Raw genomic sequence first — 23,178 nt, forward strand, 5'->3', positions numbered from 1 at the left:
TGCACAGAGGACTGAAGACACTTCCTCTTGCCTGGACTTTGGCAGGAAAACAAAAGGCCCAGCCTTAGGGCCAGTCAAGGGACTATGTGCTTGAGAGCTGCTCACCCTGGGCCCTGGTGCAGGATTTCTTCAATACAGTGTGTGCTGGAGAGCCAGTAGCCAAGCCTCTCACAACACACGGGGTCCATTCAGAAGACAGTTCCCCACAAGACATTAGGCCTCTCCAAAGCTAGGCAGGGATAGTGATGAAGAGGGTGAGTCCTCAATATCAGATTAAATTCATCCGTGAGGAAAGGAGAATTCTATTGAATAATAATACGCTCTAAAAATACTGAAATTGGCATTTTTCCCCCTTCAGGGTTCCTTTTTCTTCCACCGACTTTATGAAATGTTACACTCTTTTTCCTGTGATCTTCCTGCTTTAACTTCCTCCGTGTGGGAACTGGTCACCCTTTCTAAGGCTGCTTTTGCTCCCTCTTTCCTGCTGTATTTTTCTATCTTGGCACTGGATGTTTTCTAATATTCCATAAACATTTAGTTGTCTTTCCCTCACTATATACCAGAGACAGCCAACTTATAAAGAGCAAAGGTTCCTTTTTCCTCACCATCTGGGAGATTTCTAAGCATGGTCTGTTTATTACTCTGTTGCTTTCAGGTACATCATAGCAGAGGGTAGGACAAAGATGCTCAAAGAGGTAGAAGAGCCCAGGGTCACAGCATGCTCTTGAAGAGCATGGCCCAGATGGCTTTAAACCTCCCCTCCTTGGTTTCTCACTAAAGGTGGGCCCCAACACCACCCTGCCCTATTCCATTACTTGTTTAGTTCATTTCTCTGTGTGGTGAAGACATGTTTTTCTCTCTGTCTGTGTGTCTGTCTCTGTGTGTGTGTCTCTGTGTGTGTGTCTCTGTGTGTGTGTCTCTGTCTGTGTGTCTCTGTCTGTGTGTCTGTGTCTGTGTGAATGGCTCTGTCTCTGTCTCTGTGTCTATCTCTGTCTGTCTCTCTGTCTCTTTGTGTGTGTGTCTGTTGGTCTCTCTGTGTGTGTCTATTGGTCTCTCTGTGTGTCTGTTGGTCTCTCTGTGTCTCATTCAGTCTGTCTCTGTGTGTCTGTCTCTGTCTGTGTGTCTGTCTCTGTCTGTGTGTCTGGCTCTGTCTGTGTGTCTGGCTCTGTCTGTGTCTCTGTGTGTCTGGCTCTGTCTGTGTCTCTGTGTGTCTGGCTCTGTCTGTGTCTCTGTGTGTCTGGCTCTGTCTGTGTCTCTCTCTCTCTCTGTGGTTCTGTCTGTGTTTCTGGCTCTGTCTGTGTCTCTCTCTCTCTCTGTGGTTCTGTCTGTGTGTCTGGCTCTGTCTGTCTCTCTCTCTCTCTCTCTGTGGTTCTGTCTGTGTGTCTGTGTGTGTCTCTCTCTCTCTGTGGTTCTGTCTGTGTGTCTGTGTGTGTCTCTCTCTCTCTGTGGTTCTGTCTGTGTGTCTGTCTCTGTCTCTCTCTGTGGTTCTGTCTGTGTGTCTGTCTCTGTCTCTCTCTCTCTGTGGCTCTGTCTGTGTGTCTCTCTGTGGCTCTGTGTGTCTGTCTCTGTCTATGTGTCTTTGTGTGTCTCTGTCTCTCTCTGTCTCTGTCTCTCTCTGTCTCTGTCTCTCTCTGTGTGTGTCTGTGTGTCTGTAGGTCTCTCTGTCTGTCTCTTTTTCTGTTTGTCTGTGTGTCTGTTTATCTCTGTCTGACTGTCTGTCTCTCTGTGTCTGTCTCTGTGTATGTGTGTGTCAGTCTTTCTGTGTGTGCTGGTCTCTTTGTGTTTCTCTCTTTCTGTGTCTTTGTGTGTCTCTGTCTTTGTGTCTCTTTCTGTGTGTGTCTCTCTCTTTGCGTGTGTCTCTCTCTGTGTCTCTATCTCTGTCTCTGTGTGTGTCTCTGTCTCTCTGTGTGTGTCTGTGTCTGTCTCTGTCTCTGTGTGTCTCTCTTTCTCCATATGTGTCTGTCTCTGTGTGTGTGTGTGTGTGTCTGTCTGTCACCGTGTGTCTGTCTCTGTCACTGTGTGTCTGTCTCTGTCACTGTGTGTCTGTCTCTGTCACTGTGTGTCTGTCTGTCACCGTGTGTCTGTCTCTGTCACTGTGTGTCTGTCTCTGTCACTGTGTGTCTCTGTCACTGTGTGTCTGTCTCTGTCACTGTGTGTCTGTCTGTGTGTGTGTCTGTCTCTCTGTCTCTGTCTCTCTGTGTGTCTGTCTCTGTCTCTCTCTGTCTCTCTCCCACTTTTAAGAAAGACTAAGTCTCCAAACCAACTTCTGTCCTTTTTTCTCCTTTCTTCTCTTTCTAATTGTCACATGGCTTACCCAGCATCCTTTGGGAAATGAGTGATGACTGCTAAGGGAGTAAAGCCTGTTCCCTGCACTGTTGGCCTGTCCTGCCACCATCCCTAAGCAAGCATGTAGCTGTCCCTTAAGAATCAGCCTAGCAGCTCATAGATAGAGCCTGCTGGTTGAAAGTGGGTCAATGAAGCTTTGAAACAGAATGCTCAGAAGGTCACACAGCCAAGTACAGCATTTCCAAATCCCTTTCTGAAATTGCCAGGGACGGAGAAAACTCAAGCATGTGTTTGTTCTTCCATCATTTTTCCAATTCCTCACTAATCCTGAGCCAGGCTTCCTAAGATTGCCTTAAAAGGCAATGGTTTGTGTATACAGAATGTTTTAAAGTTATTTCAGTTCTATGAATTTGTAGGTAACAGTATGATTACATATTTGCAGAGTTTGTAATGATCAAACAGGGTAGCTCATGTTTCACTGTTCTTATGAATATGTAGTAAGTGGACAGGTGATGTTTTATTCCACATACACAGCATGTACTGATCAGGTCAAGGTACTTAACATTACATTTCTCTATCTTTACTTTACTTCAGAAGCCCTGAAGGACTTCTCTTCCAGCTACTCATAAAATATGTAATAGGTGATTGTGAAAGGTAGTCACCCATTGTTTCAGAATATAATATGCTGACACTGGGGTAAAATGGGATGCCTGGATATACCCCAGCATCCTCACGAAGTCTCTCAGGACACATGAGAAGCTTGTGGGTGAGAAGGAGGGGAAACGGAGGGCTGCAGTCCCATGACCAGTTATCCTGAAACCTAGCTATACTTTTGAACGTGGTTATACAAGGATCCAAGAAACTAACTCAAGATAGCTTCAAACTCATGATCCGCCTGCCTCAGCTTCCTGAGTGCTAGGATTACAGGTGTATATGACCACTCCTGGAAAGAACCAAACTCTTGATGTTGCTGTATACTTCCAGTTGTGAAGGGCTCTTCGTTTCCCGTGTGAAACGCCATAGACCATGTCTTGCATTGCCCTCCACGTGGGACTGGCTTATCTCTCGCACCTCATCTCCTGTAGAGTTTTCACTGTGTGCTATGCTCCAGCAAAACCTTAGTGCTGCAGCCAGGCAGGTAAACTGAGTAGGCACTGAGTAGGCCTCCACTTGGTCTCCCTTACTTAGAACCCTCCTACCCAAGACCCTGTGTGGGTCCATGCCTGCACATGGGCTCCCGTGTGGCTTCTGCGGCTCACTCCATGCCCACACATGACAGGCCTCCGTTTGACTGTTGCCTCCTATGCTGAGTTCTTTCCTCAGGACATCTTATCTTTGTCCATTGATTGATTTGCAGCACTGGGATGGAACCTAGGGCCTTGCCCAAATACTAGGTGAGTGATCTACTCCAAAGCTCTCTATAGCTTTAGCCTTCTATTTACATTTTATTTGACACAGGGTCCCATTAAGTTGCCCAAGCTGGCTTGTGCTTGCTGTAGCCCTTGTAAGGGGTTCACTTTCAATCCTCTTATCCCCCAAGAAGCTGGGCTTACAGGCACATACTATAATGCTTTAGGTGTACATTGTATGTTGAGCACATCCTCCACCCCCTGCCCTGTCTAGCCCTGTCCCTGTCCCCTTTTTTTTTTTTTCTTTTTTTGGTTTGTTTGTTTTTCTGGGTTTCTCTGTGGCTTTGGAGCCTATCCTGACACTCGCTCTGGAGACCATGCTGGCCTCGAACTCACAGAGATCCACCTGCCTCTACCTCCCGAGTGCTGGGTTAAAGGCGTGCACCACCATCACCCGGCCCCTTTTCCTTTTTTAAAAAAAATTTTTTATGTGTATAAGTATTTGCCAGTGTGTGTGTACCCCATGTGTATGCCTGGTGCCATGGAGGCCCGAAGAGCGCATTAGATTCCCTGACACTACAGCAGCAGATGACTCTGAACTGACATGTAGGTTCTGGGAACTGAACCAAGGTCTTCCATGAGAGTAGCAAGTGCTCTTAACCACTCAGCCATAGTGTCAGCCCCCATATTTCATCCTGCTAATCCGCTTTGCTCCCCTGGATAATTTTGCTTCTACTTTTCTTTAATATATACATACTTGATTTTATGAGACTATATAAAGCTAAGAACCATAAATGAGAAATAACATACACAGCATTTTTAAAAATGCACTGCCCTCTGTTCTTCTCTCTCCTTGCTCCATTTTAATTCATGTTGCTACACCAATGCCACTTACTATTTTCTTGTCCATGGAAGCCCCAGGAACAGAGCAGGGACTGTTCTCCCCCATGTCCATCCTAAACATCTGTATCGGGGCTTGCCAAGGAAGGCACGCAGCAAATATTTTCTGAGTTAATGAAGAGACACTAAAGAAGCCGGACCGAACCCACCCAGCTTGGGAAGGGCACGCGGGCTCAGCACAGGAGCAGCTCTAAGATGATGTTGTGGAGTGGTGGGAGGGAGGGTGTCTGAGGATGAGAACCCTAAGGTTAGCAAGGTGGACTGCACACGCAGGAGGGCAGCAGTGTTGTGTGTACCACAGAATTGCCACCCTGGGTTATCTGCTGGGTGGCTACAGTAGATGCAGTCAGCCGTTAACATTAGAGCCAAATGTACATTCCCAACAGTGACCTTGAAAAGCCAGGCCCTGTTAAACAGCAAGCGTGTCCTTTTGCCTCACACTTCATCTGCCTGCCCATATGAACTCATCACCAAGAGGGTCATTATTTAATGGTCAGATAAATGTCCACAAAACATCAAACGTCTGTTTATTTTTAAAAATTGTGAAGGCTTATTTGTTTTCTTTGTGGTGGTGGGGATGGAACATGGGATCTCTTACATGCCAGTCAAGTGTGCTGCTTGAGTCCCAGACCAGGGAGGGGGAATTTGTCAGCTGCTCAAGGCTCCAGGACCCAGTACTCAAAAGCACCTAGGGTCTATCATTTGCACACAACATTGGTCCCCACCAGTCAGGCAGTCTCACGCTTGGCTTGAAAACAAGGTCTTGGCTTGCTTTGTTTGGTTTCTTATATTCTTTCCAGCTCCTATCAACAGTTCCAAGGAAGGGCTGGAGAGATGGCTCCATGGTTAAGAGCACTGACTGATCTTCCAAAGGACCTAGGTTCCATTCTCGGCATTCACAGGGCAGCTCACATCTGTAACTCCAGTTTCAGGGAATCCTATGGTGTCTTCTGGCCTCTGTGGGCACTGCACACATGTGGTGCACAGATATATAGGCAAAAACATCTATACACATAAAATCTTAATAAAATAAAAACCTTCCTAGGAAAGTTAACTTCCTGGCCAAAAGCAGAAGCAAGTGAATTGAATGCTGTGGTTGGGCTACACTAGATTCACCTGCTACTTGGAAGGCAGTCTATCTTGAGCCAGAGACCCGAAGGGTGAAGGAGCAGGCTGGCTTGGGGTCAGTGCACTGGGGCTGGTGATGATACAAGCCTCTTTCCAGCCTTCCCTTCCTCTGCCTCACCCAGTCCTAAGTCTCAGGCCAAAAGCTCTTTTGCTTCCCTGAACTTCTCAAAGTCAGCCACTCTGGTGAAGAAAACATTATGGCTAGGGTTTTCTTAGGCCCCTGAGCTTCTTAGTGAGCAGTAACTGTGAGCCCAGGAGCTTCTTCAGATCTCCTGAGGTGAGCAGGTGGGGCTGCTCTTCGTGAATGAACCCAGCTGCAGTTCATCCATATTTTAGTTCCCCCTTCACATCTGTTGACTGGCCCCACCCTCTGCTACCTGGTGCTGTTATTCCTCCCTGGCTGTTTAGCATCCAAGGTGGCCTGATCTCTCTAGTCCTGTCAGCTGTCAGGGTGTCTACCTATTGGAAACAGACTCCTGACTCTCAATAATGGGTGTTAGCCTGGGGGAAGGGGATGGGTGGGTATGTGAGTGTCAGTCAGCTGGCCCAGTCCATTTATTTGTCAGAGAAACAACTAAGTCACCAAATGTATCAGGGCATATTTTATGATTCCAAATTCAGTGACATTTCCAGGACCTCAACAAAACCATTAGTAAAAACTGTAAATGGAGTGGCAGGCACACATTTAGCATACCATAGGCCTCAGCTTCAGATAGAAAATGGGAGAATGAAGAATAAAGGTATGGAGAGTCATTTAAACAATTCTTTTGGCCTGTTGATCAAAACCCCAGCCCCTTTTTATTCCTTATAAAATGTGCTCCTGCGCCCATCCTTGCAGGGCCCCCAGCAGCAAGGGCTTCCCTTTGCTTGCTCTCCAGCCCTCTGGCCATTTCAGTTGCTGCAGCAAAATACCATAGACTGGGTAATTCACAAACAATTGATGTTTACTTCTCAGTTCTGAAAGCTGGGAAAGTCCAAGGTGGAACACCACCATGTTTGGTATCTGAGAGCTCACTCTGCTTCATAGATGACACCTAGCTGTGTGTCCACAAAGCTGATGAGGCAAATCTGTAGGTACTGTAGCCACCCTGTGTGGAATCTGTAGCTGTCTTCTATAGATGCTGTAGTCAGTCATCCTCAGGTATTGTAGCCACCTTCTGCAGATGTTGTAGCCATTCTCTGTAGATGCTGAAGTCGTCCTCAGATACTGTTAATCTTTCTCAAATGCTGCAGCCATCCTCTGTAGATGCTCTAGCCATCCTCACCTGGTATTGTCCTCTTTTAAGGATGTGGTAATCATACCCAGTTGATGCTGTACTCATCCTTTGGTACTGTAATCATCCTGTTTATGCCGTAGCCACCCTCTGTATATGTTGTAGTTCTCCTCAGATACTGGAGCCATCCTCTGTAGATGTTGCAGCCATCCTGTCTCCAGGTGTTGTCATCTTTTGTAGATGAGGTAGTCATACCCAGTTGCTGCTGTAGTCATCCTCTGTGGCTGCTGTAGCCATCCTCAGATACTGTTAATCTTCCTCAAATGCTGCAGCCATCCTCTGTAGATGCTCTAGCCATCCTCAGCTGGCATTGTCATCCTTTGTAGATGTGGTAATCATACCCAGTTGATGCTGTAGCCATCCTCTGTAGGCGATGTAGCCATCTTCCATAACCACAGATTATTTTGGCTTTCTGGGTCCCTAGATGAAGCATTTGCCTGGCTATATTATGTTTCAGTTTTCCTTCTCTGGAAAGTCCTAGATATCATCAGAATTCCTCAGGTTTATCAGAATTTATCCTCTTATGAGAAATGAGGATATGGAATTGATGCTCAAACTAGCCTTCTGTTGTATGTATTATTTGGGGGTTGGTGAGGAGGTAGGGTCTCACTATACCTCCCAGGCTCACCTGGAACCTTCCTTCTGCCTCTCAAGTACTGTGATGACAGGCATGTACCAGTACCAATAAGTCCCCCTCAACTCTGGTTGTTCTTGCAATGAGTAATACCAATTGTGGATACTGAAGGTTTTTGCATATGTGTGTATGTAAGTATAAATACTTGTATCTAAAACATTAAGGGGCTGAATAATTTCTAATACTATTTTACTGTTTCACATGTAATAATAAACAGATACATATTGGGCTGTGATGGGAATAAAGTTTGGGGTTTGATTCCTGCACAGTGACTGACCAATTAGTCAACTATCATAACTGTAATGGTGAATTAATCTCAAAAATGTTCTACCACTGAGAGCCTTATGGACACAGGATATTTTTTTAAAATTTTAGTAAAGTCAACTTACATATGCTTTTTTTTTCAGAAAATATAAGGCAATCAATAATAGAGTTCAAACATAAAAATACCTGACATTTGGGTAAGCTATTTCAGGCAAGTGGATGACAGTCTAGTGTTGCCAGGAAGAGAATATGATTTAACATTCGTGACTGTCAAAGAACTGCTTGCTCATGTTTGAAAATGAATGATGGTGTCTAATTGCCACAATGCTTAGAGGCTAATGGGTACACTTTGTTCACAATCTTAGGATGCAGCCTTTGCAGACATTTAAGTACTCCATTTCAAATGGAGATGTCAATCAAAGGGGTGTGAAGTGCCACGCAGTTTGTTGGCATTTCAGGGGGCTGTTACATTTTAATTTGGCCTCTTCCTGGCACCCCTTATGATGCTTATTTTTTATTTTTATTTATTTATTTTTTTGGTTTTTCGAGACAGGGTTTCTCTGTGTAGCTTTGGAGCCTATCCTGGCATCGCTCTAGAGACCAGGCTGGCCTCGAACTCACAGAGATCCGCCTGCCTCTGTCTTCCGAGTGCTGGGATTTAAGGCGTGCGCCACCAACGCCTGGCCCTTATGATGCTTATGATACAGCCTCTCTCATAGCTCTGGCCTTGACAACCTTCAACATTAGCAATGGTAGGCATCAGTGGTTTGGGGAAGTTCCTAGTCCTCGTCATGAAGTCGTCTGCTTACTCTGAACAGAGTCATGGTAGTAACATGCTGGAGAAACCAAAGTAAAGTCAGCCCTGAGACATTCCCCATCCCATTAAATGTCTGCAGCCATTATTTGATTTGCAGCTCTCTCAGTATTGTAGAATCACTAATTTGATTCTAATAATCTTCTGCCATGCTTCTTTTTCATTTCTGAACACAGGGGGAGCCATAGCAAGGATCTGTAACAACTGAAGAAGGGACAGGGTTAATTCTACCATGCCTCTTGAATCAGAATGACTTTCTGCAGCACCCTGTGAGGCTCTACTGGAGTGACTCCAAACATGGAAAGTTTCTTCTCAAGAAACTTTAAGATGGGGTTGGGGATGGGGAGGAGAGATGGATCAGGGGTTAAGAGCATGTGTGCTCTTGCAGAGAGCCGGAGATCCATTCCCGGTATCCACACCACGCCAGGAAGCTCACCATCCCTGATGTCCCTTGCCTCCAAGGGCATCTGTGCTCATTACCCCCCCTCCCCCATACACACCTATTAGTATGACATTGTAGATGGTAGGATGGTGCCATAAGCAGCCAAGGCACAGAACATGGAACAAAGTTCTCCATGCAAAGATCCCTATTCCACAGCTCCATCTGACAAGAGCATGGTAACTATGACTTGTTCTCCATTTCTATGTTTTTATCATTTCAAAATGTTGCATAAATGGAATCACAGAGCATGTGAATTTCTGGTGGTTTTCCCTACTTAGCATCGTTATCTGAATGTTCATCCCATTGTACATATACTGATGACTCATGCCTTTTATTTTTCTCTTTTAAAAATTCTGCTGTACTATCCAATGGAGTGTATGCACCATCTTCTGTAAAAACCACTGGTTGAAAAATATCTGTTGGTTTTACTTTGGGGTTATTGTGAACAAAGCTGCCATAAATATTCCTGTGTAGCCCTAAACCTTAAGTTCACTGTGATAATGACCATAGTGTGACTGCTAGGTCATATTGATAGCTGCTTGCTTGTCTGTTAGTTTAGTTTTAGATAGCTCAGATCATCTTCAGACATACAGTCTTTTCAACTCCATCCCACCAAGTACTAGGGTTATCACCATGTAACTCTGTCCCATCAGCCTACTCTCAAATAAGGACACAGAGAACTTATTTTTCATTATGAAAGCTTGGCCTTAGCTTAGGCTTTTTTTTTTTTTTCCCTTTCCCCGAGACAGGATTTCTGTGTAGTTTTGGAGCCTATCTTGGCTTAGGCTTGTTTTTAACTAGCTCTTATAACTTAAACTAACCCATTTTTGTTTATCTATGTTCTGTCACATACTGCCCATCCTGTCTCTCGTATACCTAGTTTCATCTCCTACTTCCTCTCTCTCTCTGCTTGGAAATCCTGCCTATACATCCTGCCTTGCAATCGGTTATTCAGCTCTTTGTTAAACTAATCATGGGCTGGGCGTTGGTGGCGCACACCTTTAATCCCAGCTCTTGGGAGGTAGAGGAAGGCAGATCTCTGTGAGTTCAAGACCAGCCTGGTCTACAAGAGCTAGTTTCAGGACAGCCTCCAAAGCCACAGAGAAACACTGTCTCGAGAAACCAAAAAGTAAAATAAAATAAAATAAATTAATCACAGCTATATATCTTCACACAGTGTACAAATATCCCACAACACCACCACACCTGGTCTTCATGCTTATTTATTTTATTTTATTGTTTGGTTTTTTTGAGAAGTTTTCTCTGTGTAGCTCTGGCTGTCCTGAAACTCTTTGTAGACCAGGCTGGCCTTGAACTCACAGAGATCACCTGCCTCTGCCTCATGAGTGTTGGGATTGAAGGCGTGTGCCACCACTGCCGGGCTTTCATTCTTCATTTTAGTCATTCTAATATATATGATATCTCAATGTGTACATTATTTTAAATTTTATCATTTTGCTTTACACAGAGTTTTTGCTTATATCTTCTTTGTAAACATGAAAATATTTTATTAGGGTAATAAATTGTAGGTACATAATAATTATTACAAATTAAGACATAAAATTGCACACAATATACTATTTAAAAACTATAAAATAAATGGCATGAATGAATTTCAAAGTTTGATTTCATCACCTTAGGGATGAGTCTACCACCCAGGGTCCCTCTCCCACCAGGAAAACTACATAAAACTTTGAACTGAACGAGAGGCACTGGCCACATAGTCCAGCCATTTTCCTGTCCAAGGAGTGCAGACGATTGTCTGAAGCACATACAATCAGGAGAACCCAAAGTAGCCTTTCTCTCTCCTCTGCCACTGTCAGCAGTTCCATTTATGGACACAGGGATGAGCCGGACTGTCTCAGCCCCTCCCCCATGTCACCCTCCCTGTCTTTAATGGCTTCTCTAACTTGCCATTGATTCTATCAGAGTCAGAAACTATGTAGTCTGACTAGTCAGAGCCCCTTCTTACCTGTGTCCATGGGTGTGTTGTCGGAAGGATGATGACGGTCCTGTGTCCTCGCTGGAAACCAGGATGATGACCAAGTCATAGGATGAAGGTGCACCTGGCTGGGTATCCAATTCCAGTGCTGTCGGTATTGAGCCTGAGGCATCAGCATAAATCTGGTTTCCTAGTGCTGGATTCCCAAAGGAAAGAGTTAAATTGGACTCAACTTAATTCTCCAGTCATGTGCCACACTTAATTTTAATACAGTTTCATGTGGAGCCATTCCACAAATTATGTTGAAATTCGAAGAAAAATTCCTTAGCAATTCCTGTGTTTCCTTAAAATCCGAATTCATTCAGGCTGAGATTTAGGTTTTGGACTTTTAACAAGAGTGTTTTTGTTTTTGTTTGGTGTGTGTGTGTGTGTGTGTGTGTGTGTGCGCGTGCGCGCGCGCGCCCACCCAGGCCACATTTGGGAAGTGAACTCCGGGTCTTGTGTGGTAGGTAAACACCGTACAGCTGAGCTACATGGCTAGTCAATTTGGAGCGGGTTTGTGTATGAATTACTTTGAAAATTCACATTTCCCTTGTAAATGTGGACTGGAGAGACTCCTCAGCAGTAAAGAGTGCTGGCTGCTCTTGCCACTAGGCTCAGCTCCCAGCACTCACATGGAGGTCCACAGCCATCTCTAACTTCAGTTCAAGGGATGTGATGCCATCATTTGATCTATTAGGGCATGACATTCACATGGTACGCTTATATATACATGTAGGCAAAAAACCCATTCACATAAAAATCTAAATAAATGAAAATATTACAAAAAAGATCTTATGCTTATTAAGGAAAACTTAGAAACTGCCCCCCCCCACCAAAAAAGATTTTTTAAAAAACTGGCCATGAAAGCCATTGGCCAGTTAATTGATGTTCATGGTTTTAGGTAATTCCGTGCAAACTGAATGTTATTAAGCGCCCCTTTCCCCTATACCCAAAGGCTTAGGTGAAACCAGGCACCTGGGCAAGTAGGAAGATTCACTGCTTCACACTGTTAGTGCTTTGCATTTTGTTTATTATTTATTTCTTTTGAACTGGGTCTTGCCATGTAGGCCAGGCTGGCCTGGAACTCCCAGAAATTCCCCTGCCTCTGCCTCCCGAGTGCTGGGATTCAAGGCGTGTGCCTGGTGTCCTTTGGCCTTTAGATCTCTGTGCTTTGTGCTGCTTTGTTTCCTGTTGCTATAAATGGATACTCGGGGTGAGTAATCCATGAGTAAAGGTGTGTTCTGTTCTAGGTTCTTGTATCTGGTGAAGGCCTTTGTGTTCAACTAGTGCAGGGCACCTGGGGGCAACAGCGCTCGGTGTAAGATGCAGGCTTCCCGACTCACAAAACAACCTATGTGTCCCTGCTCCTAGGATGGAGTAACTCCAGGCCTGAGGTCAGATCGCTCAACCCTGTCAGGGGATGCCTACCATGGTGTGTATGTGGGAGTGTGAGGACCTCCTGTGGGAACTGGTTCTGTCTTTCCACCATGGGTTCTGGGGCTCAGCCCTGGGTTGTCATGCTCAGTGGTTAGTGTCTTTACCAGCTGAGCAGCCTTGCTGCCCCTCTAGTCAATTCCTAAAGGTCCATTTGGTTCCACATCTTAATACCTCATAATGAGAATTAAATGTCACACGAGTTTCTTTGGGACGTAGAAGAGCTGTTTTCCTCTTAAAATGATGTAAGGACAAATATCGTCATATACAGACACCTCTTTTGATTTTCTTACCATGCTGGGCTAAGGCATCTCCTGGAATAAGTGGGCCCAAGATGAATCTCACTGATGGTGTGGATTGTGTCACCCACATGGATTTACTTCAAACCCCCCTTCCCGGTGTGACCTCAGTGCTGAAGGTGTGAAAAGTAAAGTCACATACAGTGCTAAAACATGGTCATGTATGAATATGAAGGTCTGAGAATAAAAAGGCTTAAGTGATGATAAAGTGAGTTGAGACATTAAAAAGAATGAAATATGTTCCTGATTTCTCTATTTCTCATGCTACTGTTCATAGTAAAGTTCTACAATACCACCATAGGATCACAATAACTACAAAGTCAAGACTAAGATGCTTTTCATTTTCCTAAAAAAAAAAATCTGTCAATTTCAAAATGTTAATGCTTTCAGCCAAGTTGCTTCTAACAAAATATGCTGCTAATGTGTCTAATACTTATGTTTCCATAAACTCTAAGGATTCTTGTAAGTTCCAGGGAGCTGAATTGGATCCAAACAAACAGGTCTAAGAGGCACCAGGGAGTTCCATACAGCCTGGACTGTGATGAAACAACCAGCTACCCCAGGACGTGCCAGCACCCCAACCTTCTCAGATCCCCTAAAGATGGCCAACGCCCCCCATGTCAGCAGGAATCAGTCTTGAGAATTCAACGCCCTTATTCCTTAATTTGCCATGTCCAACACAACACCTTTTTAAAATAATAAGTAAAGGTGGGATTGAAAGGTTCAGGCATTATGCTGGCCTGCCTCTGTTACCTGGCAGAACAGGCAGTACCCTGGTCAGCCCAGGGTTCCATGGGAATTAAGTCTGCATGCAGGTGCAGAGGACCCCATTAAAAGACAGACTTGCCCATTTACATTCTCTCTCTCTTTCTACTCTTCTCCTCTGTCTGCTTCTGCTTCTCTTCTCTCTCTATGGCGACTGGCCATGGCAGTCAGCCATTTACCCTGTTTCTCTTCTCTCTTAGTCTCCCTACTCTGTCAGGCCTATAATAGACCGATTAATAGGTCTAATATGTCTCTTAGTCTTATGTCTCATCTGCTCCTAAAAGGAGCACCTGCGTGCAGACTTAGTTCCCATGGAACCCTGGGTTGACCAGGGTTCTGCCTGTTCCGCCAGGTAACAGGGGCAGGCCAGCATAATGCCTGAACCTTTCAATGTGTCTGGAGGTAAGGGCCCTCTTTCTGAAAGAGAAGGCCTGCCTCTGCCTGGAAGCTCCATCAGGGTCACTGGGGACATGGGATCCTCGAAGCCCACTGTAGGCACCAAGCTGACTAAAAGGCCATGCCACAGGCAGGAATCAATAGAAATGACTGATTTATTTCTGGGAACAGGATGAACAGTCGGTTTTAAGTTTTGATTTGAGTCAGATTTAACAGTATAGCCATGTTTTCCAAACTTCGTTACTAGGAAATAATTCCCCGTGTGTGTGTGTGTGTGTGTGTGTGTGTGTGTGTGTGTGTGTGTGTGTGTATGCATACATGTGGGTGTGTATATAAACACATCTCCTGTTTATATTTTATGTTTGATATTTTGCATAAACTTCCAGGAGTTCACAAAAGTTTTATCTTCCTCTGTCTGACTTTATTACTGTTCCTTACTGTAGTTTCCCTTGTGTTATAAACAGAAATTTCCGATGTTTCTTCCACTTCCCATTTCTTTCTTTTTTTTTTTTTTTTCCTACTATCAAGTCTCTGAGAATTTGAGCTAAGAGATAGTTCTGGACTTTGGGCCCAGTTACTGATCCAAGATTCAGAGCCGAGGGCTCAGATCGTGACTGCTTGAGTGAGGCTGAGATTCAAACCCACATTCTTACCAGATGAAACCCTAGCATGGAGAAGGGGAAGTGGACAAGCAGTTCCACCCCTTCCTGAGAAGATATTCACAGTTGATACCTGCTGGGAAGGGGAAAATCAGCTTTCTCCAATGAAGTGACATTGGGTATTACCCACCACATTCTAGGGCAGGAGGACTTGGGGAACACAAAACTGACTCCATTTTTTTCTTTTTTTTGTATGTGCTTTTGTTTGTTTGTTTTGATTTTTCAGTTTTTGCTTTTTATTTGAGAGAGGGAGAGGGAGAAAGAACATGAAGCTAGGTGGTAGAGATATGGGGATTTGGAAGAGTTGGGGGAGGGGAAAGGATATAATCAAGGCATGTTGTATGAAAAACAATTTAAAAAACAAATATATACAAAATAATTGCACCTACACATAAGTTCATCTTTATGAAACTGGGCGCATAATGAGCAAACAACTGTAAAATGAGATACTACACATATGTTCAAGAGAATAAAATTTCCAAGAATTGGAAAAAAAAAATTCTTCCATCTGTCAAACGAAACTAACAATCAATCTATTATCTCCTAAGAATTTGCAAACAGCTGGTTCTTTGTAGACCAATTTCAGGGTTAAATATAAAGATTTTAATGCAAAGGCACAACACTGATTTTTAGTTTAGTGGGGCCAGGATGGAACTGGGGCGGGGGGGGGGCGCGGGATGCTGGAGTGTGCTGGGTAAGTGCTTTGCTGAGCGCAATGCAGACCCTGACATCTTGGGCACTTAGCACCTACCCACAAAGTGGGAGACTGTCCTGCGCGACTCCTCTGCAGAGACACAGGGAATGAAAGTAATAGGTTCCTTGGCTGTTCAAATAGCTAATGACAGAGAGGGAGTCAAATCCTTGTAGGTTGACGCTTGTTATTTAGAAGCCTTCGCTCAGCACTGCCAGCACGCCAGCCTCTGTAGCTCCCCGTCTCCCCCGCTGTTCCCACCAAACTCCTCCTTGCACCTGTGTGCCGGTAAACAATTGTCCACAAGATGGGATTTTGAGTCACCATGGAAACAAAGGTCTGGGCATGTCAGGGAAGGACTTTCTAGATTGGGTTAGCTGAGGTGAAAAGACGAGGTCTAAAGATTGATGGCACCATTCCATGGGCTATGGTCCCTGGCTGAAGAGAAAGGAGATGGTGAGCTGAGCGCAAACATTCACCCCTCTCTGCTTTGACTGTGGGTACAGTGCAGTGTGACAGTCTTCCTCTAGTTCCTGCTTCCATGACGTTCCTACCAATCTCTCTTCGCTTCCTTCAGTGGCTTTTGTTAGGCATTTTCTAACAACCACCAAAAGAGTAACTACCCTATGTTTCCTCTGAACTGTCCCGCTGTACACCCCCTGCACTAGGACTTTGGCTTTGATCATCCTTTGTGTGTGTATAGGTGTTGCACTAATCTATACACATGTGAGCATGAACATGTAAGCATTTGTGTGTGGATGCCACAGGCCGATGTCATGTGTCTTCCCCAATCAGTTTTCACCTTTTATTTTTCTCTCTTAAAGGTCCTCTAGTGGAACAGGGAGTTTACTGATACAGCTAGACTCTGGGCCAATAAGCCTCAGGGATCCTCCTGTCTCTGAATCCCCAGGGCTGGGATCATAGGCACATGCTGTTCTGTGGGGCTTTACTAACTGGGGTCCTCCAGCTTGCAAGCACTTCACCCACTGAGCCGTTTCCCCAGCCTGCATTTGATCAGTTTTGATACCAAATCCCCCTCTTCTCTCTTGACACTTTTCACCTTTACACATGCCATCCATCAAGGTCCCCTCAAGGTCCTGTTCCTTAGTATCCCCATCCACAACTGGCTCTTCACCTCCCCCAAACCTCCCCGTGCTCTGTGTGCCTCGGTCTGTCATACTCTTTACTCATCATATTCCCTCACCACTCAAGGGGGTGTCTCCAAGGACTGCAATGTGATTTCCTATCTCATAGAACTTTTTAAATTGTATTAAAACTTATTTATTTTTTAAAAATGATGTGAGTTTGTTTTACCTGTCTGTATGTCTTTGTGAGGGTGTCAGATCCCTGGTACTGGAGTTAACAGAAGTTGTAAGCTGCCATGTGAGTGTTAGGAATTGAACCCAGATACTCTAGGAAATGAGCAGTCAGTGCTCCTAGCCAACGAGCCATTAATAACTAAATACACACATGCGTTTTTTGCAAAAACTAAAAAAGGTAAGCATGAGTTAGAGGTAGCTCAGTGAACACAGCATTTGTTGTCCAACTATGGGGACTGGAGTGTAGGGAGCCGGTTCCTGCATTCTCCATTACAATAATGGTGCCTGAAGACACCAAGATGTAAATTACTTCACCGGCGCTGGGTAATCTCCATTCCTTTGATCTCTGCCTATCCCGTGGCTCATTTGGCCTGAGGAGCTGAAGCCATTCATAGGGTAACACGTCCCAGGCGGCTGCTTGCCAGCCTTTATTAAGGAAATGGGTTTCTTAGTTCAGGGTCTCCGCTCTGGTAAGCTTATGCTCTCCCAACTCTCAAGATGCATTAAAGCTTGTCTGCAGAAGGATCCGAGTGTCCTGCGTGTATTTCTTGCCGGCGAGAACATACAGCGCGCGGGACACTGGAGTTTGGCTCTCCAGGACCCACATAAGAGCTGGGTGGGCACTGTGACCTACCGATGAACCAGACATAAGGGATTCCCAGGACAAGCTTGTTTATTTAGACTAGCTGAGTCAGCAAACTCTGGATTCAGTGAGAGATGGGGCCTGAGAAAATGAGAGGTAGAGAATGATCAAGATACTTGAGTAATCTCTGGTCTCCACACACAAATGCACACACAGGTGAATACGCACAACACTAAAAATACTACAGAATGTATATCTTACAAGTGAAATCCACCATTATAGGCCCTCTGCTTGCCCAAAGAGTACTATGATTAAGAATTCAGAATAAGGGCTGGAGAGATGGCTCAGCAGTTGAGTACTGACTGCTCTTCCATAGAACCCAGGTTCAAGTCTCAGCAGCCACATGGCTGCTAACAACTGTCTGTAACTCCAAGATCTGATACTCCCACACAGACATACATGCAGGCAAAACACCAATGTATGTAAAATAAAAATAAATAATTTTAAAAATTAAGAGTAGTCATTCACATTTATATTTTTATTATATATACAACTTTGTGATGTCTTTAAATAGGATTTCTTCTTTTCCCCTCCCCTCCCTCCCTCCCTTTCTCTTTTCCCTTCTCCCTCTAGCTCCTCCTTTGCTCCTCTGAACTGAACCCTGGGCCTTCCTGATGCTTGCTTAGCATGTGCCGTACCATTGACTCATGCTCCCAACCCAATTACATTCTTCCTTGGTCCAGGCACAGTATAAGAATGTGTTCATGTACCAGTGTTGACCTGTCCTACCCCTTAAATGATTTCCAGTTCTTGACATGGGGAACAATGCTACAGTGAATATGTATATAGACACATTTGTATGCAAAATTGCTACATTTATGTAGCCATAACTTCCTCTAGGACATGCCCTGAAATGGAAATATGATGACTAGAACTGAGACGAGGAGTCTCGAATTCTGTCCGGAGGCCCTTATAAGGCCCATCACATGTCAGTTCAGCTCAGGGGAAGGAGGGCTGACCTGGGCATGAGGCTGCTGGGCTCTGAACCCAGGCTTCATCTTTGCAATGCAGTACTCATCTCTTCAACACAAAATAGGGAAATAATGGTTCCTGGCACTCGGCATCATTGCAAGACTTGCATTAGGGAGTATATGTAAAGCAGTTAACAGTAAGTCCCTAGAAAAGAAGAAAATATAATGTATATGGGAAGAAAAATAACTGGCTCAAAAACTGAGCAGAATAGCAGAAGTTTAGGTAATCTTAGAATTGAATGGTGCAATTACTTTATGGAACTTTGCTATTAAAAAAAAAAAAAAACTACCTAGAAAAATGGCCTCTGAATCTCGGAGATACATTATGTGGCCCAGAAGTAGTTTATCTCTGGGCAAAACAAACTGTTTTGAAGAGGGCCAAGTGAATTGACTTTGGTGTCATCAAGTAGCCCCAGCTGCAGCTCAGAACCTTAATGGTAGGGACCTCTGAGGGCAAAGAACAATACAGTTCCCTGGAGGACACCACTCAATGTCTTTAGCTCCTCTGGTTCACCAGCTTTGGAAATAGAAAGCACATGAAGAAATTGCTGTGTTAGACACAGGGCTGCTTAGATTCTTAGTTCCTCACCAGATAGTCCCATTTTCAGGGGAAGTTTCTCTGTTGGGAGATTCTAACACTAGTTTAGCCCTGTGTTCTGGAGCCAACTGAAACCACTAACTAGATACAAAAACTTAAACATATTTTGGAACTTTATGTTGCTCTGATTCAGCAAGTTGACTGAAATAGTTTACAAAAAAGTTTGTCTTTGATGTCCCTGACTCTCTATAGGTAAGACTCACATTGTTGTTTTTTATTACAGGGAGACAAAGTTAATGCATCAAGTCAGACAATGAAAAGATTTCAAAATTAGTTTATCAAGAAATGCCAAGCATGTGAGAAGTTAGATACAAAAAAGCTGCTGTCATGTGACTACACTCATGTGAAATGTCCCAAGTGTGTAGGCTTGATGGAAAGCAAAATAGTGATTTCTCAAGACTGGGAGAAGGGAGGACACTGTGAGGTCACCTTTAGGGATTATGAAAACTGTCTGGAACTGTACAGTGGTGACAAGTGCACAATGTGCCACTGAATGTCACCACCTGTGCACTTTGAATTGGTTACAAGGTGTAATTTCTGGTATATGTATTTTATGAGAGAGACAGATAGACACAGACAGAGACAGACTATAGCAAGTTGAGTAGCAGACCTGCTGGGTGGTGCTTGTTAGAGTTGGTGGCGGGGCCATCTGAGAAGACTGGGAAACCAGGATGATAGAACTGGCTGGATTCAGTGCAGAAAGTATCTAGTCCCTACCTGGGACAGAGGATATGGGGTTCCCAGTGAAGTGTGATCCTTCCTCAGCTCCCATTCTTGCCACCACCCCCCCCCCCCGCCCCCGGGAGCAAAGCTGGCCCTAAACTAGTTCTTAGGCTCACTGGAAGCTCAGTCTAGGAGAACCCCTGCCACAGAGGCTCTTCTGGCTCTCCGGAATATTAAAAGTAGATCTCTCCCGCCATCCGGAAAGGTACAAGTTCCCATCTTGTCTATGCAGGAAATCGAAGCCTTTGGCTTCTCTGCCTCCTAGGCAGCCAATACAGTAGTGTTCAGAAACACTTGTGGGTCTGTGACTGGGTGAGTCAGGCAGTCCCCACAGGAGCATTTAATAGGTTTTAATAGGAACCATACCATGAAATCTGACGCTTGCACCGCCTTGCTGCTAAGCTATCGTCCCAGTGGGATTTTCAGGCAGCAAATCTGACCAGTGTTGATGGTTTCCAGCATGAATCCCCCACCCCTAAGAATTAGGCTCCTTTTTACTGTAAAAATGACCATCTCGTTTAAAAAAATCACATAGCACTTTTGTGTTGGAAAGAAGCACTTTGCAAGAATTGACTCACTGACCCAGATGTAGAAACTGAGGCACAGAGCAAGTCATGGGTCACCAGTTGCCTAGGGGATGGGGACCGCTGGGATTTACCTAGCATTGGGGGTAAGGCTGCTGAAGCCCAAGTGCAGGGCAATAGACCTCTACGAACGCACAAAATTGACGTTGGTGTTTATTTCAAGGGAAATGGCTCCCCCCAATCTTGTGTCTTTTCCTTCCTCATTTAGAGCAAAATGTTCTAAAGCAAACGTCTTTTTTCACACCTGAACGAACTGGGCGGCCCATTTTCGCTTTGGCAATCAAAATAGAAGAGGAAGCGCCTGCGGTTTCATCACTGGAGCTTTCGGGGCGTGTGCTGAGGGCTGTCCCGCCTTCCCGCCGGCTCACCTGGCTGTGGCCCTCAGCCCCCAGGTTTTGGTACAGGCTGCCTTTGCCCCTACACTGCTCTGCTGTGAGCTGGCCTTTCCTCCCCACCCGCGAATCCAGGCCTGGTCCTGCAGAGCCTCCCGGGGCGAGTTTCACGCTGCTTCCCTCGGAGGACTCTTTGAACCCGCGGGACTGACATCAGCATCCCCCAGATGCCGCATCTCTCGGTGCTCAGTCCCTGGGCGAATCCACTATATTTAGGTTTCGGATGTTGTCTGCCTGGCTTTACTTATATTTAAATGTCTATGTCCCCACGAGGAAGGCCTGTGTCAGACCGGACAGACCTGCCCTCTACTGACTGGGGACCCAGAGCACGTTACCTAATGTCTTGGAGTCTCGGTTTCCTCATCGGGCACGGGATTGATACCTATGGGTTGCTATGTGGCTGCAGGGTGAGGAAGCAGTTCTGTCCGGTCACCCTAGGCCGAACCTAGCAAATCCAGCCTGCTGTTTCCCACTGAGCTGCGTGCTCCGAGAAGGGCCGGGCAAGCCGGGTCAGAGAGCGGGCAGCCCACTGGGATCTTGGGGCGCACTGCAGACCTCAGGGCAATGCATTCCTCTCTCCACCCCTAAACCCAACGCCCCCTCACTCTTCGGGGCCACCACCGACTGAGCGGGCTGCGCCGGGTGGAGTAGGTTCTGAAGTGCCGGGTCGCGCACCCCAGCGCGGACACCTGCTGCGGCCCGGCCACATCACCCCTCCCTCCACCCCATCTGCCTTCCCCGCGCGGTCCCCGCACCCCTCTCCTTCCCCGGAGGCCCGCGGAGCATTGTACTCACATCCGGGGCTGGGTTTTACTTTAATGCGAAACGTAATTAACCCGGAAAAAAGAGTCAAGAGACGGCCGTGGAGGACGGCGGAGGGTGGGGGAGAAGAGCGCGGCAGGACAGGCTGGGAGCCGCAGCCCCGAGGCGCAGCACCCTGGGACCCGATGCGACCCTTGCTGCGCACAGCACGGTGAGTCGGGTGGAGAAGCGCACGGCGCAAGGGCCCTGTCCGGGCAGAGCGAGCGCGCGGGCTTGATGGCGCCAGTCCGGGTGGTGGACGACGACCGGAGGTGGCCCGATCCGGGAGACCTCTCAAGCTCCTAGGAAAGCCCCGAGCGCAGCCCCTCCTCCAGTGCACTGGCGCCTTCAGAGTGACCAAGGTCGCCACCGCCAGGGGTCGGGCTGTGGGGTGGGGCGTGTGGGGGCGGTGTCCTGCGGAGCTGCATTTTCTCACGTTTGCAGCGGCGAAACTTCTCCGTGGTGCTATCGCTGGGGTAGTAGCCCCGCAAGGACTGCCCGGGCAACCGGTAGGGGAGGAGCACAGAGAACATCCCAGGCAAGTCCCTCGGGCACGAGTTGGGTGCTGGAGCCTCTTCCTTCTCCTTCTCACTCCTTTTTAACTTGGCGGGCCTAGAAAGCTACCCCGGGGAGACTCCTTTCGTCTGGTCCCGCCATAGGCTTCTGGGATTCCTGGCAATGGAGGTGACTTGGTGGAAAACGCAGGTCGGTGCCAGGTTAGGTAACCCTTTCGAGGGAGAAGCTTGCTTTATGTCCCCTTCTACGTCCTCCCTTCCCTGTTCTGCTCAGCCTCGGAGACTGTGCCGTTAAAATTTAAAAGGAAAAGAAAAAGAAAGGAGGGATGAAGCCAGGTTGTGTGGGAAGAAAAATGTATCAGGGCATGCCCAGGGTACCCCTGTTTACCTCTGCCTCGGGCAGCTCTGTCCGAGTCTTTCACCTTAAAGGCTTCCTTCCTTCTTGAGCATCTTCCGTTTGTAACTCCTGTCTCTGTTCGGACTCAAAGAGTTTTTCAGACGAGTATGAACACTAGAGGAGGAGCAGGGGGAGTCTGAACCAGTTGTGGCTCCTGGGGTCACTTTGCTTTGCAGTTGGGGCTGAAGTTCCAAGTCATCACCCCTCCTCCGTTCTTTGTTGTCCTCTCCCTTCCAAGGGGGAGGAGGACAAAGCCTTCAGCAACAGCTAAGCAAGAGACACTGGAAGGGTAGAAGTTTTATCTTCAACCCCGTTGCATCAATGACTTGCTTGGGTAACAAGAACGAAGTAAGAGAGTCGTGAGCGAGAAGCTCAGCCCTCTCTTTGGGGAGCCTGCAGGCTAGTTAGTGGAGGACCCTGGCTGTGCAGAGCACCTAGAATACCAAGCTGGAGCCCCTGATATTTGGAGAGGCCAGAGGAGGGTTTTTATTTTTTGTTTTTGTGAAGCGTAATCGTCATGGCAGATCTTAGCTTCCCTTAGGTGCTGCCTGAGCCAGGGTTCTAGCAAGAGTAACTTTTGTTGAGCAAATGAATGAAAGCTATCCCTGAGAGCAAGCAGAAGAATGGTAGGACGTCAAACTTGAGTCATGAGGGTTTCCTCTAGCTGCTGTCTTTAGACCGAGAGTTCTTTGGCTGTATTTGTAAACTTCTTTTTTACAGATTGTGATATTCCTAATGGAGTTTTAGCTGGCTGACAATGGGATCCTTACCTACCTCATACCTGGCAGTTTCTGGAGACTGATTTGGGAACTGCCTCCTGTTTGGTGGAGGGGGACTGCAAACCCTTCTCTTCCCTTACATTGGTGCTTGCTGCTTCTCTCTTCTGCCTAAAGAAGTAGGGCCTGCAACCTCCCTC

At 46.1% G+C, this 23,178-nt stretch overlaps 1 protein-coding gene across 3 annotated transcripts in view; it reads left to right on the plus strand.

The window, feature by feature from the left end:
• Positions 1-23,178, plus strand: part of Plekha2 (pleckstrin homology domain containing A2) — a 110,551-nt gene that overhangs the window by 22,281 nt on the left and 65,092 nt on the right. The window contains exon 1 of one of the 3 annotated variants that reach the window (XM_027395320.2): positions 21,754-21,888. The exons of 1 other annotated variant lie outside the window; for it this stretch is intronic. The gene's annotated coding sequence lies outside the window, so the exon portion shown is untranslated. Of the gene's footprint in view, positions 1-21,753; positions 21,889-21,946; positions 22,056-23,178 lie in introns of those variants that run through there. One more of the 3 variants, XM_027395323.2, reaches the window with a different exon arrangement.

This window comes from Cricetulus griseus, assembly GCF_003668045.3.
Source record: "Cricetulus griseus strain 17A/GY chromosome 1 unlocalized genomic scaffold, alternate assembly CriGri-PICRH-1.0 chr1_1, whole genome shotgun sequence".
NCBI lineage: Eukaryota > Metazoa > Chordata > Mammalia > Rodentia > Cricetidae > Cricetulus > Cricetulus griseus.